Source organism: Lynx rufus, unplaced genomic scaffold, assembly GCF_022079265.1.
Source record: "Lynx rufus isolate CCGP_SWC_20201006 ecotype Redwood Valley unplaced genomic scaffold, mLynRuf1.p SCAF_18, whole genome shotgun sequence".
NCBI lineage: Eukaryota > Metazoa > Chordata > Mammalia > Carnivora > Felidae > Lynx > Lynx rufus.
In genome coordinates, this window is record NW_025814832.1 from 16,878,157 (window position 1) to 16,895,857 (window position 17,701).

Sequence of the window (17,701 nt, forward strand, 5' to 3'; positions counted from 1 at the left end):
TAAATAAAATCTGAGAAGGAATAGAGGTCATGGGGGAAGGATGCTCTCAGGATAAGGCAATATGCCTACCACATGGCCTACTGTCAGTCCCACCCACCAGGTCACACACAATGGAAAGTGTGGCTGGGGGGTCTGAACCCAAGTTCTCTTCTTGGCAGTCAATTTAGGTTCTGATTCCTTATTAACTAGACAATCCCATTTCTACAGGGTTTTATAGTTGTGATTCCCACAGTCTCCTACCAATTCTCTGATCTCAGGAACAAGATTACATGGAATGGGGTAGAGAGGAAGATGAAGAATCCTAAAACTTAACACACAGAGGGCAGTTTCCCTGTTTTACAGATCAAGGGCCCAAAGCCAAACTCAGTATGGGGGGTGTGTGTGTAAGCAGGGAGTTGCTAACCAAGATACAAACCGCCTCTAAAAACAGCTGGGTGGCTCAGTCGATTAGGCGTCTAACTCTTGATTTCAGCTCAGGTCACGGTCTCACAGTTCGTGAGATTGAGCCCGAGTCAGCACAGGGCCTCCTTGGGATTCTCTCTCCTCTCTCTGGCCCTCCCCCTGCTTGTACGCGCCCTCTCTGGGAGATGCCTCCAACCCTTTGGTACTAGAAGTTGATCCCAAGGGTCCAGCAGTTGACCCCTGCCCCGCCTCCAGAGATCCCAGGAACTGGCTAGAAGCAGAGGCCCACACTCAAGCACACACTCTCAGCCTGCTTTGGCCAGGCACCCTAGTTGATCCACACCACAACCCAGACTCTGGCTCCCCCATGTCACTATCCCCTAGTCCCCATTTCGTCCCTTCTGTTCCCAGTCCTAGCTTACACTAAACACAGAGACCTGTCACCTGGGGACACAACACTGCTCTGCATCTTGCCAGAACACCTCTAACGCTTGTACACCTAACCTTCCCCGTCCTGCTTGTTCCCCACCGACTGGGGCTGAGACCCCAAACCTATCATCCACAGCTCCCCCCAGACAGTCAACTATAGCTACTCAACTAATCACAGCTCAGAAGTCTCTGCACCATTTCCAAGCCAGATGCCTCCTGCTATTGTGTCAGCAGGACTCCCTAGAAGGTGTTTAACATTGGTCCCCTGAGGCTATGTCACCCAACCCATGAATACTGAATGCCCCACCTGGATCCCCAGCACCCACCAGTTACTGCCCCCCACCCCCCACCCCCCGCCCATGTCTAACCCAGTACCCAGGAAAAGCCCTTGTCTCCATGAAATCTCCAGGACACAGGAACTGCCCAACTGAAATGCTGCAGCAACTTGAGAAAAGAGGTGTGATATCCCCAGACAGGAGAAGGCACGCCTGGTTTATTTTGCCCTTGCCGCCTGGGGACTGTGATTAGAGATATTAATCATCTCCACCAAGAACAGAGCCAAGGGCCCGGGGGATCAGCAGCCACCCCACCCAGAGAAGCCTAGCTGGGACTCACTGAAGGCACCGCTACCGGGAGGAGCCTCACAGGGATCGCCGGGTGACCAAAGCCCCACTTCCCACTGGTCAAGAGAAGTTCCTCATTTCCTCAGCCCGTCACTTCCAAGAGTCCTCCGTGAGCCACTCTCACCCCAAACAGACTTCTTGTGAATCGGTAGGATGCCATTTTCCCTGCTTTACACCGTTGGAGGGGCCTAGACAGGTGCCGGAAGACGCGGCAGCCTTTCCCGAATTCTCAGACAGGGCCGCCCTCACATGTGCATACACACATATGCCCACACGCACAAGTGTGCACACTTCAGCCTTACGAGGCTCTCTGCTACTTTCCTTTTCTGGGAACACACTCTTGAGTTGCTCTCCTTGCCCTGGTTTTGTTTTTTTGTTGTTTTCTGTAAAAAAGCTGAACTTCTAAAGACATAAGTGGCATTTAACACTGCAGGTCTAAAAGCCTTCACACGCACAAACTAACTGAAGGCAGCCTTCTCCCCCACGGTCTCCCCCTCCAGAGGCCCCAGACACTCAGGCAAGCCAAAGGAAAGCCTTGCAGAAAGATGCAGAGCCCTGCCTGAGGGGTGGTGGGGAGGAGAATTGGCTATTTTGAATCTGTTGGAATTAAATAGCTGCCTGCTTATTTTTAGCAGGTCCATTTGCCCGGGAATAGATGCACGCTGGCTGCTTGCCCAGTGGTCACACAGAGCTGAAGGCGCACGTGTCTCGGCCCTACAAGGCCTTAGCATTCACCTGCTCGGTCCAGGTTCTAAATGGATTCCTTTCCTGGGGCGTCTAACTGGTGGAGGATGCAACTCTCAGTCCCAGGGTTGTAAGTTTAAGCCCCACACTGGCTTGTGGAGATCACTTAAAAAAAAATAAAATAAAAATCGGGGCGCCTGGGTGGCACAGGCGGTTAAGCATCCAACTTTGGCTCAGGTCATGATCTCACCGTATTTGAGTTCGAACCCCGCGTCGGGGTCTGCGCTGACAGCTCAGAGCCTGGAGCCTGCTTCCGATTCTGTCTCCCTCTCTCTCTGCCCCTAACCCATTTGCATTCTGTCTCTCTCTCAAAAATAAAATAAAAACATGACAAAAAATTAAAAATAAACAAACATTAAAAATAATAAAATAAAAAATAAAATCCTTAAAATGATTCCTTTCTCCCAGAGGAAACTGCAGCTTCTCAGAAAAGCTTACCTCTGGAGAAGTAATGGCCTCACTCCCAGCACCGATGACCAACTCGGTTACTGCAGTCTAGAGCCTTCTGCTGAACAAGAAAACAAACTTCTGGGAAGAGTACAAACAGTGTTGGTCCCAGTGACTAAGCCCATTTGGCTACAGTTATTGTGGAAAAAGGAGCTGTGTGTAATTAATTGATGGGAAAGTTGATCACAAAACAATCACTTAGGAGCCAAGTGGCTATCAAGCCAGAGTGGGCCTGGACCTGGTCAGTGAAGCCACATCCACTCGGCATTCTGAGCAGACTTTTATATACCCCCTAGGTTGAAATCTGAACATTTCCATTATTCCAGGGTTATATGTTCACATTATCAAAGACAGTCCCCCAGGTGTTCAAGACACTCCATCCCTAGAATGCCCAGCACACCAAGTTGTTGCTGAGGGGCTTTTCCCCTTGAAGGAGGGGGGTGGGGGTGGGGGGGGGAGGGAGTCTTCAAAGGACAGGGAGTAGCTACCTGAACCCTGAACCTGAAGCCCAGCACCTGCTGTCACTGCATTCAGAGCACAACAGCAGGTTGTGGGCATGGTCAAGGTCAGGGCCACCCGCCTCACCCCTCCCCCCAGTTTGCTAGAGGAAGACCACACACAAACAGAGGTCTTTGCAAGACCACCAAGAGGGCCTCTTGATTTCTACAGCATGTGTTTACCTAATTCCTTACAAGGTTGAAGTTATATACTTACATTCACGTAGTAATTCACACATAAATATGTTCAAATTGCAAGAAAAAGCTTCTGTCCACCAGAAGCTCACAGTGCATACTGAAGAATTTCTTTCTCTCTCTCTCTCTCTCTCTCTCTCTCTCTCTCACACACACACACACACACACACACACACACACACCTGCACACGCTGAGCCCAATTTCAGAAGTGGGCAAACAGAACCCTGAGAAGGCCGTCCCAAAGGTGGCCGGAATTTTCTAAGGTTGCAACACTGCATTAATGACATAAATTCAGATTCTAAACCCAAGATGCCTTTGGGGGTGGAAGGGAACAGCAAGTCCCAGAGAGAGCAGAAGTCCTGGAAGCCAAAGCTGAAGAGCTGGTAGAGGCCAGACAAAAGGAGTCTGACCTTCACTGTCAAGGCAATGGGAACAAGTTGCAGCAGCTGCAACATGGCCAAAGCAGAGCAGGTCACAAAAGGCAAAGGCCTGGGTGTTCCCCAAGTGACAACTACAGTCCAGTATTGGCAGCTACTTTGTCACAGGGGGCTGAGCACTCGAAATGCGATCAACATAACAAACTGAATTTTAAATTTTATTTAATATTAATTTAAATTTGAATAGCCACATACAGTGAGCTGGCAGCTACCTACTGGACGCATAGTCCTAGAGGGTACTCCCAGAAGCCCCAAAGCAAACACTAGAGCTAGAGAAATACCGTGACAGCCAATGCCTACCTTGATGGGCAGTGTCTGGGGCTGCTACTGAGGATGGGGGATGGTGGTAGGCTGGGCCACTCGCACTTAGCAGCATGGCTGGGGCCCAGGAATCAGAGTGTCAGAGCCATGCCTCAGGGATGTTGATCTCAGCCCAGTCCTGATGTTCAAGGGGTTGTTGCCTTCATCCGTAGGGGGCCCGTGTGAGCTGTGACTCGTGTTGGCACCCTAAAGATTCCCAATTAGCTCACAGTGGGGCTATGAGGTCCTGCCCCGTACTGTCCCCCACACCCTTCATTGTGATGGTCCCACAGAGCAGCCAGGTGGGCCACTGTGGCCAGACCAGTCCTACTCCCTGTTCTAGGCAGACCAACTGGCCAAAAAGTCAAGGACCCTTCCCCAGCTGCTCTCCAGGAGACTGGAGGCTTGACCTTAACCCAGTACCGTCTGGGTGGGAGTACCTGCTCAGTGAAGCCTTCTCCAGCTGGGTCTCCGGTTGTGGAGACCCAGAGCCAAGTCCCACCAGCTCCAGGTAAGAGCCAGAAGTGAAAAATCCTATCTCCGGACATGGTCTCCGATTAAGAGCTGGTCCTCCTCCAGTTCAGTTACAAATTAAAGGAACCCCCAATTTGGAAAACTTGGTGGAAAAAAGAAAAAAAAAGGGGGGGGGAGGGAGAGAGGGAGGGAGAGGGGGAGAGGGAGGGAGGGAGGAAGGGAGAGAGGGAGGGTGAGAGAGAGAGAGGGAGGGGGAGAGAGAGAGAGGGAGGGGGAGAGAGAGAGAGAGAAAGAGAACTCCATACAAAAGTGAAATGCCCAGTCTCTCTCCCTCTGCTGACCAAACACTCCTGACAGGTCCAGTCTCATTAGGCTTCAACTGAAAAAGGGGAGGGGAAAAGTCAGTATTTTCTACAAAGGTCTTCACATTGCTTCATCTGGGAGGCAAGAATGTGGTTTTCAAAAACCTTAATAACGACTATGCTACCTCTATCCTGCCCCTCCTCCCCAGCTCTTGGCAACCAGCACGCTTTGCCAGTAAATTCTGACATTTCTGAGGACAGTGATAAAACAGGTGCAGGGAAGTGTTTCCAGGTACGCAGAATTCCCACCCATGACCACAGAACACTACCCGAGACTGCCCAAAAGGTATGAAGTTGTGCTCCGACAACAAGCTTACTCAAAAAAGCTAATAAAGATTCCTTCAAAAGGAATCAGAAAAGGGGTACCTAGAAGGCTCGGTCAGTTGAGTGTCCGACTTCGGCTCAGGTCACGATCTCGCGGTGAGTTCGAGCCCTGCGTCGGGCTCTGCACTGACAGCTGGGAGCCTGGAGCGTGCTTCGGATTCGGTGTCTCCCTCTCTCTCTGCCCTCCCCTGCTCGTGCTCTGTCTCTCTCACTCTCAAAAATGAATAAATGTTAAAAAAAAATTTTTTTTAAAAAGAGAAAGTCCTTCACACCACCACCTCAGGTAGGCAGAGCAATGGAAAGACTAGGATTTTCCAAACAGCAGACAGTAGAATATGACCAACTCAGAAATCATATAAAGGCCTAAGGTCACTTCTATTCAACAAGTATTTATGGGCAGCTACAGGGTACACACCATAGTGGGATACAGAAAAGAATCAGACAAACGCACTTTTGAGGCATTTTCAAGTCTTTCACAGTTTCTTTTGAGGAAAGGAAAAAAAACCAATAACCTTCTTCTTCAATGGGTCTGTTGCTGCCACCCTCTGCCACTGACCAACTGACAACCTTGGTCCAAGGGTCAAGCAAGTATCCTGGTTGGACAGCAAACAGGAATTAGGCTGCCAGTTTCCACAGATTGGAATGTTCTCATGTCCTGGGGTGGGAGAGGAGAGGTTAGGAGCCTGAATGCCAGCACTGTGAGAGCCAAGGGGGCCTGGCTTGTCCCATTCAACGTGCAAACTTTCATTCAATACCCATTTTCATCATTACGTGATGCTCAAATCCAGATCCCCTCTCGCTTAAACTATTCCACGAAGTGAAGCCAGAGCTTCTGCTGGCATGGTGGAAGGGGTCTGGGCGCCTCGTTGTCTCTGCTGACTTTCTACCAACTGTCCCATCTTCAGCCACACCCCACATCCATGCCTTCAAAGGGACGTGTGCATGAATCAGCTTCCTTCTTGCTGCCTGCCTACCTTCCCCCACTCTTCCTCAGCAAGCTACTGGAAGACCAGGGAGTCAAGAAGGAGGGGGCACCCACCCACAAAGCAACACAACCAAAGGAAAGAATGGATTCCCAGGATGAAGTTCGGGAAGCAGAGCCGGGCAGAGAGGTGCTTCCCGGGAGCAACACAAGCAGAGAACCTGGTATGCTGAAGCACAAAGAGGTGCTCCGACAGCAAGGGCCAAGGCCCAGGGGAGTCAGAGAACTGGGGAGACACAAAAAATGAGGCTCAAGAAACATGGGAAATTAATGAGGGGCGGGGAGGACACAAGAAAGGAAATATGGAACACCAAGAACTGGGCAGCCGTAAGCAATATTTATATCACAACGTGCACTCTTTTTTTTTTTTTTTTTTTTTTTTTTTTTTAAATTTTTTTTTTTTTAAATTTTTTTTTTTTTTTTTAAATTTTTTTTTTTTTTTTTTTTTTTTTTTTTTTTTTTTTTTTTTTTTTTTTTTTTTTTCAACGTTTATTTTTATTTTTGGGACAGAGAGAGACAGAGCATGAACGGGGGAGGGGCAGACAGAGAGGGAGACACAGAATCGGAAACAGGCTCCAGGCTCTGAGCCATCAGCCCAGAGCCCGACGCGGGGCTCGAACTCACGGACCGCGAGATCGTGACCTGGCTGAAGTCGGACGCTTAACCGACTGCGCCACCCAGGCGCCCCCACAACGTGCACTCTTAATAGACACTTGACTAGAAGTTGTGCTACCTCTGTACCAAGAAGAGGAGAGGAGAAAGAAAGTGCAGGAATGAGCCAAGTCCTTGCCTTCCAGAGTAGAAAAACAATCAAATAATATTTTTAAAAAGGACAGAAAGAAAGGAAAAGCACACTATTTAGAAATACAGGTGTAAATGCCAGGAAAGACACCTAGAAGAATCGAGGGCAGCTGTCTCTAGACAAGAGGGCAGGTCAGGAAGCACTCAGGGCAAAGGGCTGTTCTTTCAAACCCTGCGTATAGTTAAAAGTCAAATCTTTCTATAAGTAATGCTTTGATAAAACAAACAAAAAATACATTCTTAGCTGTTAGATAGCAAGGGATGCTCTATTACCACAGGGCTTTAGGATTCTTGTGAAGCAGAACAAATGCGTAGTGTCAACTCATCTGTGTACAAACTTGTAATGCTTTGATTTTTCCCATAATTGATGCCAGTTCCGCTTCAGAGACCCCCACCACCCTGATGACATAACAGCAGTAAGCACAAAGAGCAGGGGCCTACTGATGGTAAGACTCTTCCGAACCAAGGTATCTGGTTCCCCCACCCAACTGAGGTCTAGCCAGCATCAGGTAGCAGCACCCCTTGGGGCTATGCATTCATTCATTTCTGAGAGGGAGACAGGGAGAGAGGGAGAGAGGGAGGGAGGGAGAGGGAGGGAGGGAGGGAGGGAATGCACAAGCAGAGGGGCAGGGAGACAGTGAATCACAAGCAGGCTCATGCTGTCAGCGCAGAGCCCAACACAAGTCTTGATCTCACCAACCGTGAGATTATGACCTGAGCTGAAATCAAGAGTCTGATGCTTAACCAATGGAGCCACCCAGGTGCCCCAGGGCTAGCCATTTAAAAACATTTTAATTCCCCCCATGAGCCAGGTTCCACAGGAGAGGGGTGTGGGGGAGGTGGTGGCAGCAGTGGTGGAAGGAGGGGTAAGGAGTCACACTTCAGATAAGACACCGCAAAGATGCAGCCACCCAATGGGATAAAACTGCGCAGCCTCTCCCAAGGGCGTTCGGAGAAGGGAACCCCAAGCACCCCTGTACGTAATGAATTAACTTTACTCCTATGCATCTGGAAGGGGACTAGGCGGGACACAGTTGAGAAAGTCATGTTCTGCATTCTATAGTTTAGATAAGGGACCCAGGTTGAGAAAGGCTGGGTGAAATGTGCCCGAAAGAGAGGGATTTCTACAAGAACGGTCAGGGCACGCCTCTCCAAAGAGATGGCAGGGGTGCTGGAACAGTGAGGGGCAGCCGTGCTGAGATCTGGGAGGACAAAAGGGTGAGGGGGAGAAAGTTCCAGGCAGGGAGAACACGTGCCAGAGTACTAAGGCAGGAACAAACTTGGCTGACTCGAGCGACGGCAAGAAGGGGAGGTAAAGATGAGGTCGGAGGGCTGCTGCCAGAGAAATCGCTCTCTGCCATCGCTGAGCAGAAGCCGTGCCGAAGGTCACAAACCTGGAGGGAACAGGCTCGCTGAACTTTCTGCAGAGAGGGGAACCGGCTTGCCCAAGGAGCCAAGGGGCAGTAATTTCTTTCTTTCTTTTTTTTCTTTTTGACTGATGCAGTTTTGAATTTTATTTTTAAAGGTTTACTTACTGAATAATCTCTACACCCGACATGGGGCTCAAACTCACAACCTCAACATCCAGAGTCGCACTCTCTTCCAACTGAGCCATCCAGGTGCCCCTGTAGTTTCTCAATAGAAGCGAATCCTAGAATCCATTTCGGAAACAGGGTGCCTCTGTGGCTCGTAGCACAGCAGGTACATACCGCGTGAGTCCAACAGGGGCCCGCTTTCTACTTGGAGTTCTCGACTAACGCATTTGCCAGGAAACCCTGAGGTCACACCACTCATTAGCCTGAGAGCCACTGCTAGGCCCTGACTCTCCCCCCCCCCCGCCCCCCCTCAGATGAATCTGTTCCAAGAAGGCAGTCCGGCCCCCGGGGAGCGGATGGGAATGGATGCGTGCGCACACCCCTGCCACTTCTGTGAATCAGACTCTGCAAAAACAACCTCGGTCTCCAGCCAACATAAACCATAGGCAACAGAGGGCCTTATACGGCTCGAAGCTTTCTTAATCAGAAAAAGATAGATGGGCTGGAGTTGGGAGCTCCAAGTTAGAGGAAAAGAGAAACAGAAAAATAGGGAGAAAGACAGGATGGTGGTGGGAGCAGAACTTCATCAAACTCCTTTTTCCTATCTCTTCCACGTCAGTGGCTCCCCACTGAGAATTCCTAGTGAGGGCCACAGCTCTGCTGCCTCTCATGTTTTGTTTTGGTTTGGTTTTTAAGCCAGAGGATACCAGTAATCAGGCTGCCAGCAGAGCCACAGTTCTACAAAGTTTTAGTGTCTGCGTGGAGGTCTGTTCTTGGGTCTGGTGACTTCCCATGAAAATGGCATAATGTCATTTCCAGAGAAATTGGCCACTGGGGCAACAAGGGGTCCTAAAACTAGGGAGTTCTTTGGCTCCCGAGCTGTGTCGCAGGCCCGCCTGGCCCAGGATCGGCCACAGATCCAGAACAGAAAAGGCAGCCCCAGAGACCCCTTAGGCAGCCACTGCCCCAAGCACACCCATGACAGTTTCTAGGGTGACTTTATTCTCCTTCCTCCCCTGACTGGGAGACAGCAGCAGCGTCCGCACCAGGACCTGCCTGTTTGCTGAAGCCAAAACCACATGCACTTGGCCCTCCCAAAGGATGCCACCTGCTAAAAATAGCATGACAGCACAAGCTTGGCTGGGTGGGCCTCACCAAAGTCAAAGGACAAAGCAAAGAGGTTATTCTCAGCACAGCCTTTTCTCACCGGAGCCCAAGGCACATCAGGGTGTGGCAAAAGTCACTCCAGCTCCTTCCCCTTGGGAGGGACATGAGGAAGGGATGAGAAGGAAGTCCGTGGAAGACTGAACTGGCCTTCAGATCCACTGTCCCAGGCCGAGGCTGGAGGAAAAGGGGTGGGCATGCTGACGCCTGGGCTCCAGCAGATATGTGGCCTCCTCCAACAGAGACAGACCAGGCTACACCCAGGCAACAGCCTGTTGAGGGCCAGGGAATGGGTCTCATGACCTCCATGTGAGGTCTGACAGGCCACATTATTATTAGCCAAGGAATGAGTGACTTCAAGGTTGTCTTTTCAAGCAGGTGACTGAGCTACACCGTGGCCTTCAGAGCAGCTTTCCAGGCCCTCAGGCACAGCAGCCTAGCCTACGAGGCTGTCTTAGTCATTATTCGTGCAGCTCTAAGGCACCGGACGGTTGCATAATTCGGAGCTAAAACATGATTTTGGAAAGACAAAGTAGGATCCTGAACTTGTTTCCCATAAAACGAAAATATCCTGTGAAATGGATTACAAATACCTCCCTCATAGGGCTGTAATGAGGCAGACAGGACTCAAAACACCGAACAGCCTGACTCCATTTGTGAGATGAAGTATTTTAATCTCCTAAAAACTCAGCTTCATTTTCTGGATGAGGATGGAAGGATATCACAGGGCAGTAAATAAGAAATGGCCTCTAAGCATGGAGCTGGAGACAGAACCCTGATCTGAGTCCAAACCAGCCTGGGTCCAGGGATCAGCTTAGCTTTCTCAGGGCCTCAGTTTCCTCCCACACAAACTAGAAGTACTTAACCTCATAGGGTTGAGATAAAATAAGAAGGGAATACACCTGATCTTGAACAACACAGCTTTAAACAGCATGCATCCACTTGTATGCAGATTTCTGGATATAGTACAGCCCTGTGTTTTCTCTCTTACTATTTTCTTAATAACATTTTCTCTTTTCTGGCTTACTTTATTGTAAAAATACAGTATACAATACATATTACAAAATATGTGTTCACTGACTATCTATGTTCCCATAAGGGTTCCAGTAGACAGTAGGTTCTTAGTAGTTCCGTTTCTGGGGAGCCAGAAATTATACACGGAGTTTTTTAAAAAAATTTTAATGTTTATTTATTTTTATAAGAGAGAGAGTGTGAGCAGGGGAGGGTCAGAGAGAGAAGGAGACACAGAATCTGAAGCAGGTTCCAGGCTCTGAGCTGTCAGCACAGAGCCTGACGTAGGGCTCGAACTCACCAGCCGGGAGATCATGACCTGAACCAAAGTCGGACACTTAACTGACTGAGCCACCCAGGCCACCCATACATGGATTTTTTCACTGCCCATTGGTCCCCCTAATCCCCATGTTGTTCAAGGGCCAACTATAGTTTGAAAAAAAACCCTCCTAAGATGCCAGGTATACAGTAGGGGCTCAGTAAGTACCCGTTATACACCCTATGCTTTCTGGCCGGCTCCAAGAAAAGAGAGCTCTCACATCATATGCCAAAGGTCAGTCTAGCAGGGTTCAAACTAAGCATGCCCAGAATTAGATGAGCGGGTATTTGAAGTAAAACTGAATCCCCAGAGCTAGCCCCAGGCCAACACTTCAGAACCCCCCCAGTGTCCCAACTCTCCCCAATGCCCTCTGTAAAAAACAGGTCTCCTAACCCCCAGACAGATCGGAGGGGCAGAATGAAAAGGATGTTTGTTTGTGCCTGCAAATCTGGTTCAGCACTGGTCACACAGCAGAATCCTCAGGTCATCAGGTGGGTGAAGGACTAAGTAGCAAATCTGCTGACATCTGAAGAACAAGGACAGTGAGCACAGGCCTTAGACAACCAGCAGGGACCTTCATGATAATAATATAAGTTCTCAAACCAAAAGGGCTTTCTGCCCCTCCTGCTTCATGCTTCCATCCCCAGACTCCTAAGCTCCTCTCTAGAGCTGTTTCATAATTGATCACTGCCCTCCAAACTGGCAGACAAGACTTGCTTCTTTTTTATTCATTTTCGAGAGACAGACAGACAGACAGACAGAGACAGCATGAGCTGGAGAGGGGCAGAGAGAGAGGGAGACACAGAATCCGAAGCAGGCTCCAGGCTCCGAGCTGTCAGCACAGAGCCAGACGTAGGGCTCGAACTCACGGACTATGAGATCATGACCTGAGCCGAAGTCGGACAATTAACCGACTGAGCCACCCAGGTGCCCCCAGAACTTGCTTCGTAACATGCTGTGGAGAGAACTGACAAATAATTTGTCACCAAAGCTGTTGGATTTGTGGACTACAGAGGACTAAGCCAAACACATGATGCTTTATAAGGTGAGGCAATTAAGCACTAAGACCAGTGTTGTCCAACAGAAACTTCTGTGATGGTGAAAATGTTCTAGACCTACACTATTGTCCAGTATTGGCCACATGAGGCTACTGAGGACTTGAAATGAGACTAACATCACATTTTTAATGATTTAGATTTTTAAATTTTATTTAATGCTTAAAAGTTTAAATTGAGCCAGGCACACATGACTAGTAGCTGCTGCACAGGACAAGGCAGCTCTAGACCCTCTCTCCTAAGGATAAGTTTAGGAGATAAGAATAGAGATATAATAAAAAAATAAGGGGCACCTGGCTGGCTCAGATGCCAGTGACTCCAGATGTTGGGGTCGTGAATTTGAGCAGGGTGTAGCAATTACTTAGTAAACAAAAACTTAAAAAAAATATTTAGCACAGTAGCACCTTAGATCTAAAAAGTACTCGCGATGCACTTAAACAATGGACTGTGGCATTTTTTTTTAGTCTTTGACTCATACTATCCATGGAGCCATGCATCCTACCCCAAACACAGCCCTCCCCATACACAATCCTGCAGACACCTCCACCTTGCAGCAGCCCAGAGGCACTCTAGACTAACTCCAGAGCTCCCAGAAGAATCTGAACACCTCTTATTGATGTTGACCAACCCTCCTTTTACCAGCGGAAGAAACGGAGACCCCAGAAAGGTCTAGAACCACTGCTGCGTTTCAGCCCTGAAAGCTGCACCCAGTCCTCACCCCTCAATCCAGGGCTCTTGTCAGCTAAAACCAGTGGTGAAACAAGCCTTGTGAGCCCTCAGCACTAGACATTTTTACTTCCAGAACTCACCTGGGGCTCTGCTTTGTTCCTAAATGCATGGGCTTCAGTAAGTCCCAGCTAAGTGAAGGCAGCCAGCCAGTATTACCAGATGGGTACAGAATGTTTACTATCAACTTGTGCAAACTACCAAACCGAGCTGTAGAAATAGCCAAACGGCCAGGACTCGGACAGAACCATTTAGTAGGAGGAAAAGAAAGTTAAGGAAAAGAACTCCTTGAAAGCTACTTATCACTGAAAGCCAGTCTTCAAAATGCTACATGATAACATACACTCCTTCACACTGCAACAATCTGCTTAGAAAGCAACAGAAAGATTAGGAGAAAAGCCCACGGATTTGACTATTCCTTGGTTCTTCTCACAAAAGTCCTCCAGAGAACCTAATTTAAGTGCAAACCCACACTTGTCAGTGTTTCTACCCCTCAATTTGTATTTTGATTAGCCATTGAAACAATCCCGACTGACCTCCAGCTTCACCCTCCTCAATTGTACTCAGAGGTGTGAGGATTAAAGGATTAGGGAAGTGTTTTCCTGTAACTCTACCAGCACAGACAGTAACTGTCAAGGAAAAGGCATCCTCTCAATTTTAGTTCCCACATCCCCACTAGCTACCTCTCCAACCAGATTCTGTCACTACTCAAAATATTGTCATTGATCATGTTTTCCACAGCCCAAGTTTAAAATCAGTATTGGAGGGGCGCCTGGGTGGCGCAGTCGGTTGGGCGTCCGACTTCGGCCAGGTCACGATCTCGCGGTCCGTGATTTCGAGCCCCGCGTCGGGCTCTGGGCTGATGGCTCAGAGCCTGGAGCCTGTTTCCAATTCTGTGTCTCCCTCTCTCTCTGCCCCTCCCCCGTTCATGCTCTGTCTCTCTCTGTCCCAAAAATAAATAAACGTTGAAAAAAAATAAAATAAAATCAGTATTGGAGCCAGCAGGTCGGCTCTGTGGAGTGCCACATACAATGGGTACTTAATGTTAAATGATCATAAAGGTGAAACCTGCATGAGGCATTACACAGAAAGGGCTGTGGAGAAAAGAACTCGCTTCAGAAAGCAAAGTTAAATATTAAAATACATCCCACGTAGATCGGCAACTCCAGTAGCAGGACATGATTTCAGTGGGACAAGGGGCTCAGAGGCACCCTGCCTCCCCAGAGCAGAGGAAAACAGAATGGCAAACAGAAGGGATTAACTTGTACGCTAAACTGTTGACTTCCTCACAACAGCACAACAGACCAAGCTACAGAGAGGTCCTCTCTTCTAGACTCACAGGGAAGATTAGGAAGGAGTGGCCTGGGGAGAATGGGCTAGAAGGCGCCAGCTGGCCAGGCACAAGGAGTGCCTGCTCCTCAAAACCCTGAAACCTGCACTCGACCAAGTCATGATGTGGCAGGCTAGAGCCAGGAGGCGGGCAGCACAGTATCGGGAAACCAATTTGTTTTCCTTCCAACCAAGTTTTTAGGTCAGAGGCTGGGGGGGTGGGGGGGGGCGGTACTTTTAATAAAATCCAAATCACCCAAGTGATTCAAAAGAAATTTAACATTAATCTCACAGATTCTTTTGGAGGGGAAAAAACAACGCTTGAACAGCCATCATGAACCAGGCACAGTGCCCAGTCTCAAATAGTATCTCAATCTGTCTTTAGGAGGAGAGGGAACACTGTAAGGACTAAAACTAGCCTTCACCCACAAACGATGGCCATGGCCATGGCCAAGGCCTGGGTCCGATGCCCAAGAATAATTTGGATCACCAGATAAAGCAAAACAAACTGCTTTAAAATACTGATGCTCAGCAACCTTACACTGGAGATCTATCCACTTGGCACCTGAGCAGGCCACTTTTAAGGCAGACACCTACACAGTCACCCTGCAGTGGCCAAGTGTGAAAGTACTTCCTAGAAATAGTTGGGAGGAGGAACTGATATTCATACAAAAGGCTCCAGAGACTCTGAAATGGCTCACTCAAGGGCTTAGATGGGGATCAGTTCGCAGCAAATTTTGGGCCATCACCTAGCAATGTGCATGACAATTGAGCCAATTTAATTCAGGTAGGCACTGAAGCTTCAGAGATTTGTACATCTGTAGGATCAAAAGACCTGCACTACCTAGACCCATACTTCTGAGAGTATACCTAGGAACCCACAAAACTAGTTAAAAGGTGGAAGAGGTTAAAGTTCAACACAAGTCAAAAGCCTCCACCAAGATAACTTCACTTGTTTCCAGTGCCCAGAAAGTCTTTTTTTTTTTTTTTTTTTTTTGGTAATCTCAACACCCAATGTGGGGCTGGAACTCACCACCCCGAGATCAAGAGTCGCATGCTCTGTGGACTGAACCAGCCAGACACCCCTCAGAAAGTTTTAAATAATCAGCAGGTGAACCACTGGAATGCCAGGAACAGAGAAATCGGGCAAATAACAGGTCTTACTCATGCTATACCCTCTACTCAACTCAAAGCTGCTCTGTGCCTTTAAGAGCAAAGGGGATGGGTGGTGCTTACTAAGAGTCCAAGATTTGCTTTCTGAATAGTGTTTAAAAAAAGAAAAACTAATTTGGGAAGGACTTGGTTACAAGAGCACAGTAAGGTTACTAGTTGCCAGAATTAATAGCTTTTTGTGAATGGTATTCCTTGATCAGTAATTGCCACAAAGGGGTTGGGGGTGGGGAAGTGGATACCAAGCCAACAGATATGACAATACTAGGTGTCCAGCAGCCCAGATTTCCCCGCAAGAGATAAATTTAAACACCAAGTACCCTGCCCTTCAGTAGGAGGAGGACAGCCAGTTTAACCTAACTGCTCTGCCCGTACCCTCTACCCGGCTCCAGCGGCCTCCACTCACACCTGGAGAGAAGAGCACCGGGTTTGTGTTAGCGGCGGCGGTGCGGCAGAAAGGCGCCCGCCAACCTGGGCATCTCAGCCGGAGAGGAAGATCTCGAAACGCCCAGAGCTTCCAGCACTCCCGGTTCGGTTCGGCACCGCCCACTACCAACAGCGCCTTTCCTTCCATAAGCCTCACTAGGAGGGGCATAGGGACGGACTGTACCCTCGGGCACAGAACTGTGGAACTGGTGAGAGCCCGCCCCGGAGGCGTTCAGACCAGTCTCCCGCAGCACATTCTGACCCGTAACCCCGAAACTAGCTTGGTCCCTCCAAACCTGGCCTAGCGGGGAGGGGTGCCGGCGGAGTGGGACACGTGACCCACGCGCCCCCGGGCATGAAGTCAGCGGGCACACAAGCGCCGGACAGCCTCCCCCTCTCCGGACACCCTTTGAAGGGGCAGCAAACGCTAATCCTCTCGAGAGACGCCAAGCCTTTGACTTCGGGGGCCCTAACTCGGTTTGAACGGTCCCTCCCCCCGAAACAAGGTTCCAATCACCACCGGTGTCCTAGCCCATCCTCCCGGTTCCACAAACCAAGCCTCTTCCCCAGGTTCCCCGCGCTGAACTCTCAGGGGCTAGATTACCAGCACGGGTTTGCTGCCTCCCGGCCTACGTGGGGAGCACCCCAGCGCGAGCTAAAGGGGCCCAGAAGTTGGGGAAGGTTCCTGAAGTGACTCCAGCCCTTCAGGAGGAAGAAAGGGGTGCCCGCGGGCCTCGGGGCACCTCCTCGCCCTTATGAGCACCTGGCCCTGCCCACGACCCGCCCCGCCGCCGCCTCTCCCGGCTCAGACTTGGGTACACACGACCTTTGAAAAGTAAACGCGTGTGGGGCTGGGCGACCTTGGGTGGGACGCACTCGGGTCTGTCTCACGGGAGGGTGTGCGCGCTCCGGGAAAGTTAAGCCGCAGAGGGGTGCCCCGAGCGCCGGGTCCGAGACCACCGACCCAGAGGACGGTGACGCGTGTGGGGGGCACCACGCGGCCGCAGAGCACGGCCCCAGCCGCGCACACGCGATCTGTCAGCAGGAGCCCGCGGGCAGACAACCGTGGCGGGGGAGGACGAGGGGACGCGCAGGCGACGGCAGGGAAAGAAGGGCCTGCTTGACAGCAGGCGGCGGGCCGGAGCCCTTCCGCACACGCTCGGCGTCCGCAGCCCCGGGCCTCCGGGACACCTGGAGCGCGCGTCGCACACCGCACCTGCACCCTAGACTCTCCTTCACCCGACGGCGCCGCCCTCGGGGCCCTGGCAGGTGGTCCCCTGTCCAGCCGCCCCGGCGGCCCCAACTCACCAAGTCCTCCGCGACAGTCGGGAGGCAGAGTCCTCGCCCGCCGCCGCCGCCGCCGCCGCCCCCCCACCCCCGGGCCCAGACGCCCAGCCCCGCTGCGCCGCGGCCGCTCCCCCACGTGCTTGCCCAGGCCAGAGGAACACAGAGACATTAAATACTGAGGACGCGCAGCTACGTGCCCGCTGCGCGACGCAGGCCCCGCCCCCCGCCCTCGTGCCCCCGCGCCGCCTCACTCACCTGCGCGTGCGCGCCGCCTGCCGATCCCGCCCGCGCGTCTCCCAGCTGCGCCAGAGAGGGCGCGGTCTAAAGCGCTCCACCAACATCCCGCAGCCGCCGCCCGCAGCCCGGCCTCGCTCGGGCTCTCGCGAGAGGAGCTGTAATCTCGGCGGGGCTGGGAAAAGAGCCCTGGCTGGCTCTCGGGCGGCGCCGCGGAGCCTCCGCGGTCTACCCCGCGAGGGCAGCGCGGGGTCCCCTGCGTCGGCTCTGGGCCGTCTCGAGGCGTCGGTCAGACCATCTGCCTGCCGGGTCTTGGAGAGCCCGCTGGCAAAGCGGGGCAGGGCGCCCCTTGTTCCCGTAACCGTCAGTACTTTGTAATGCATAATCAGGTGGCCATTAATAATGGCTCAGGAATAACTGCATAACG

The 17,701-nt window shown here is 50.9% G+C and overlaps 1 protein-coding gene across 2 annotated transcripts in view; it reads right to left on the reverse strand.

Annotated features, from left to right (window-relative positions):
* Positions 1–17,108, reverse strand: part of AKAP1 (A-kinase anchoring protein 1) — a 35,086-nt gene extending 17,978 nt beyond the window's left edge. For both annotated transcript variants that reach the window (XM_047080985.1, XM_047080987.1), the window contains exon 1: positions 17,062–17,108. The gene's annotated coding sequence lies outside the window, so the exon portion shown is untranslated. The remainder of the gene's footprint in view (positions 1–17,061) is intronic.
* Between the last annotated feature and the right edge of the window lie 593 nt (positions 17,109–17,701).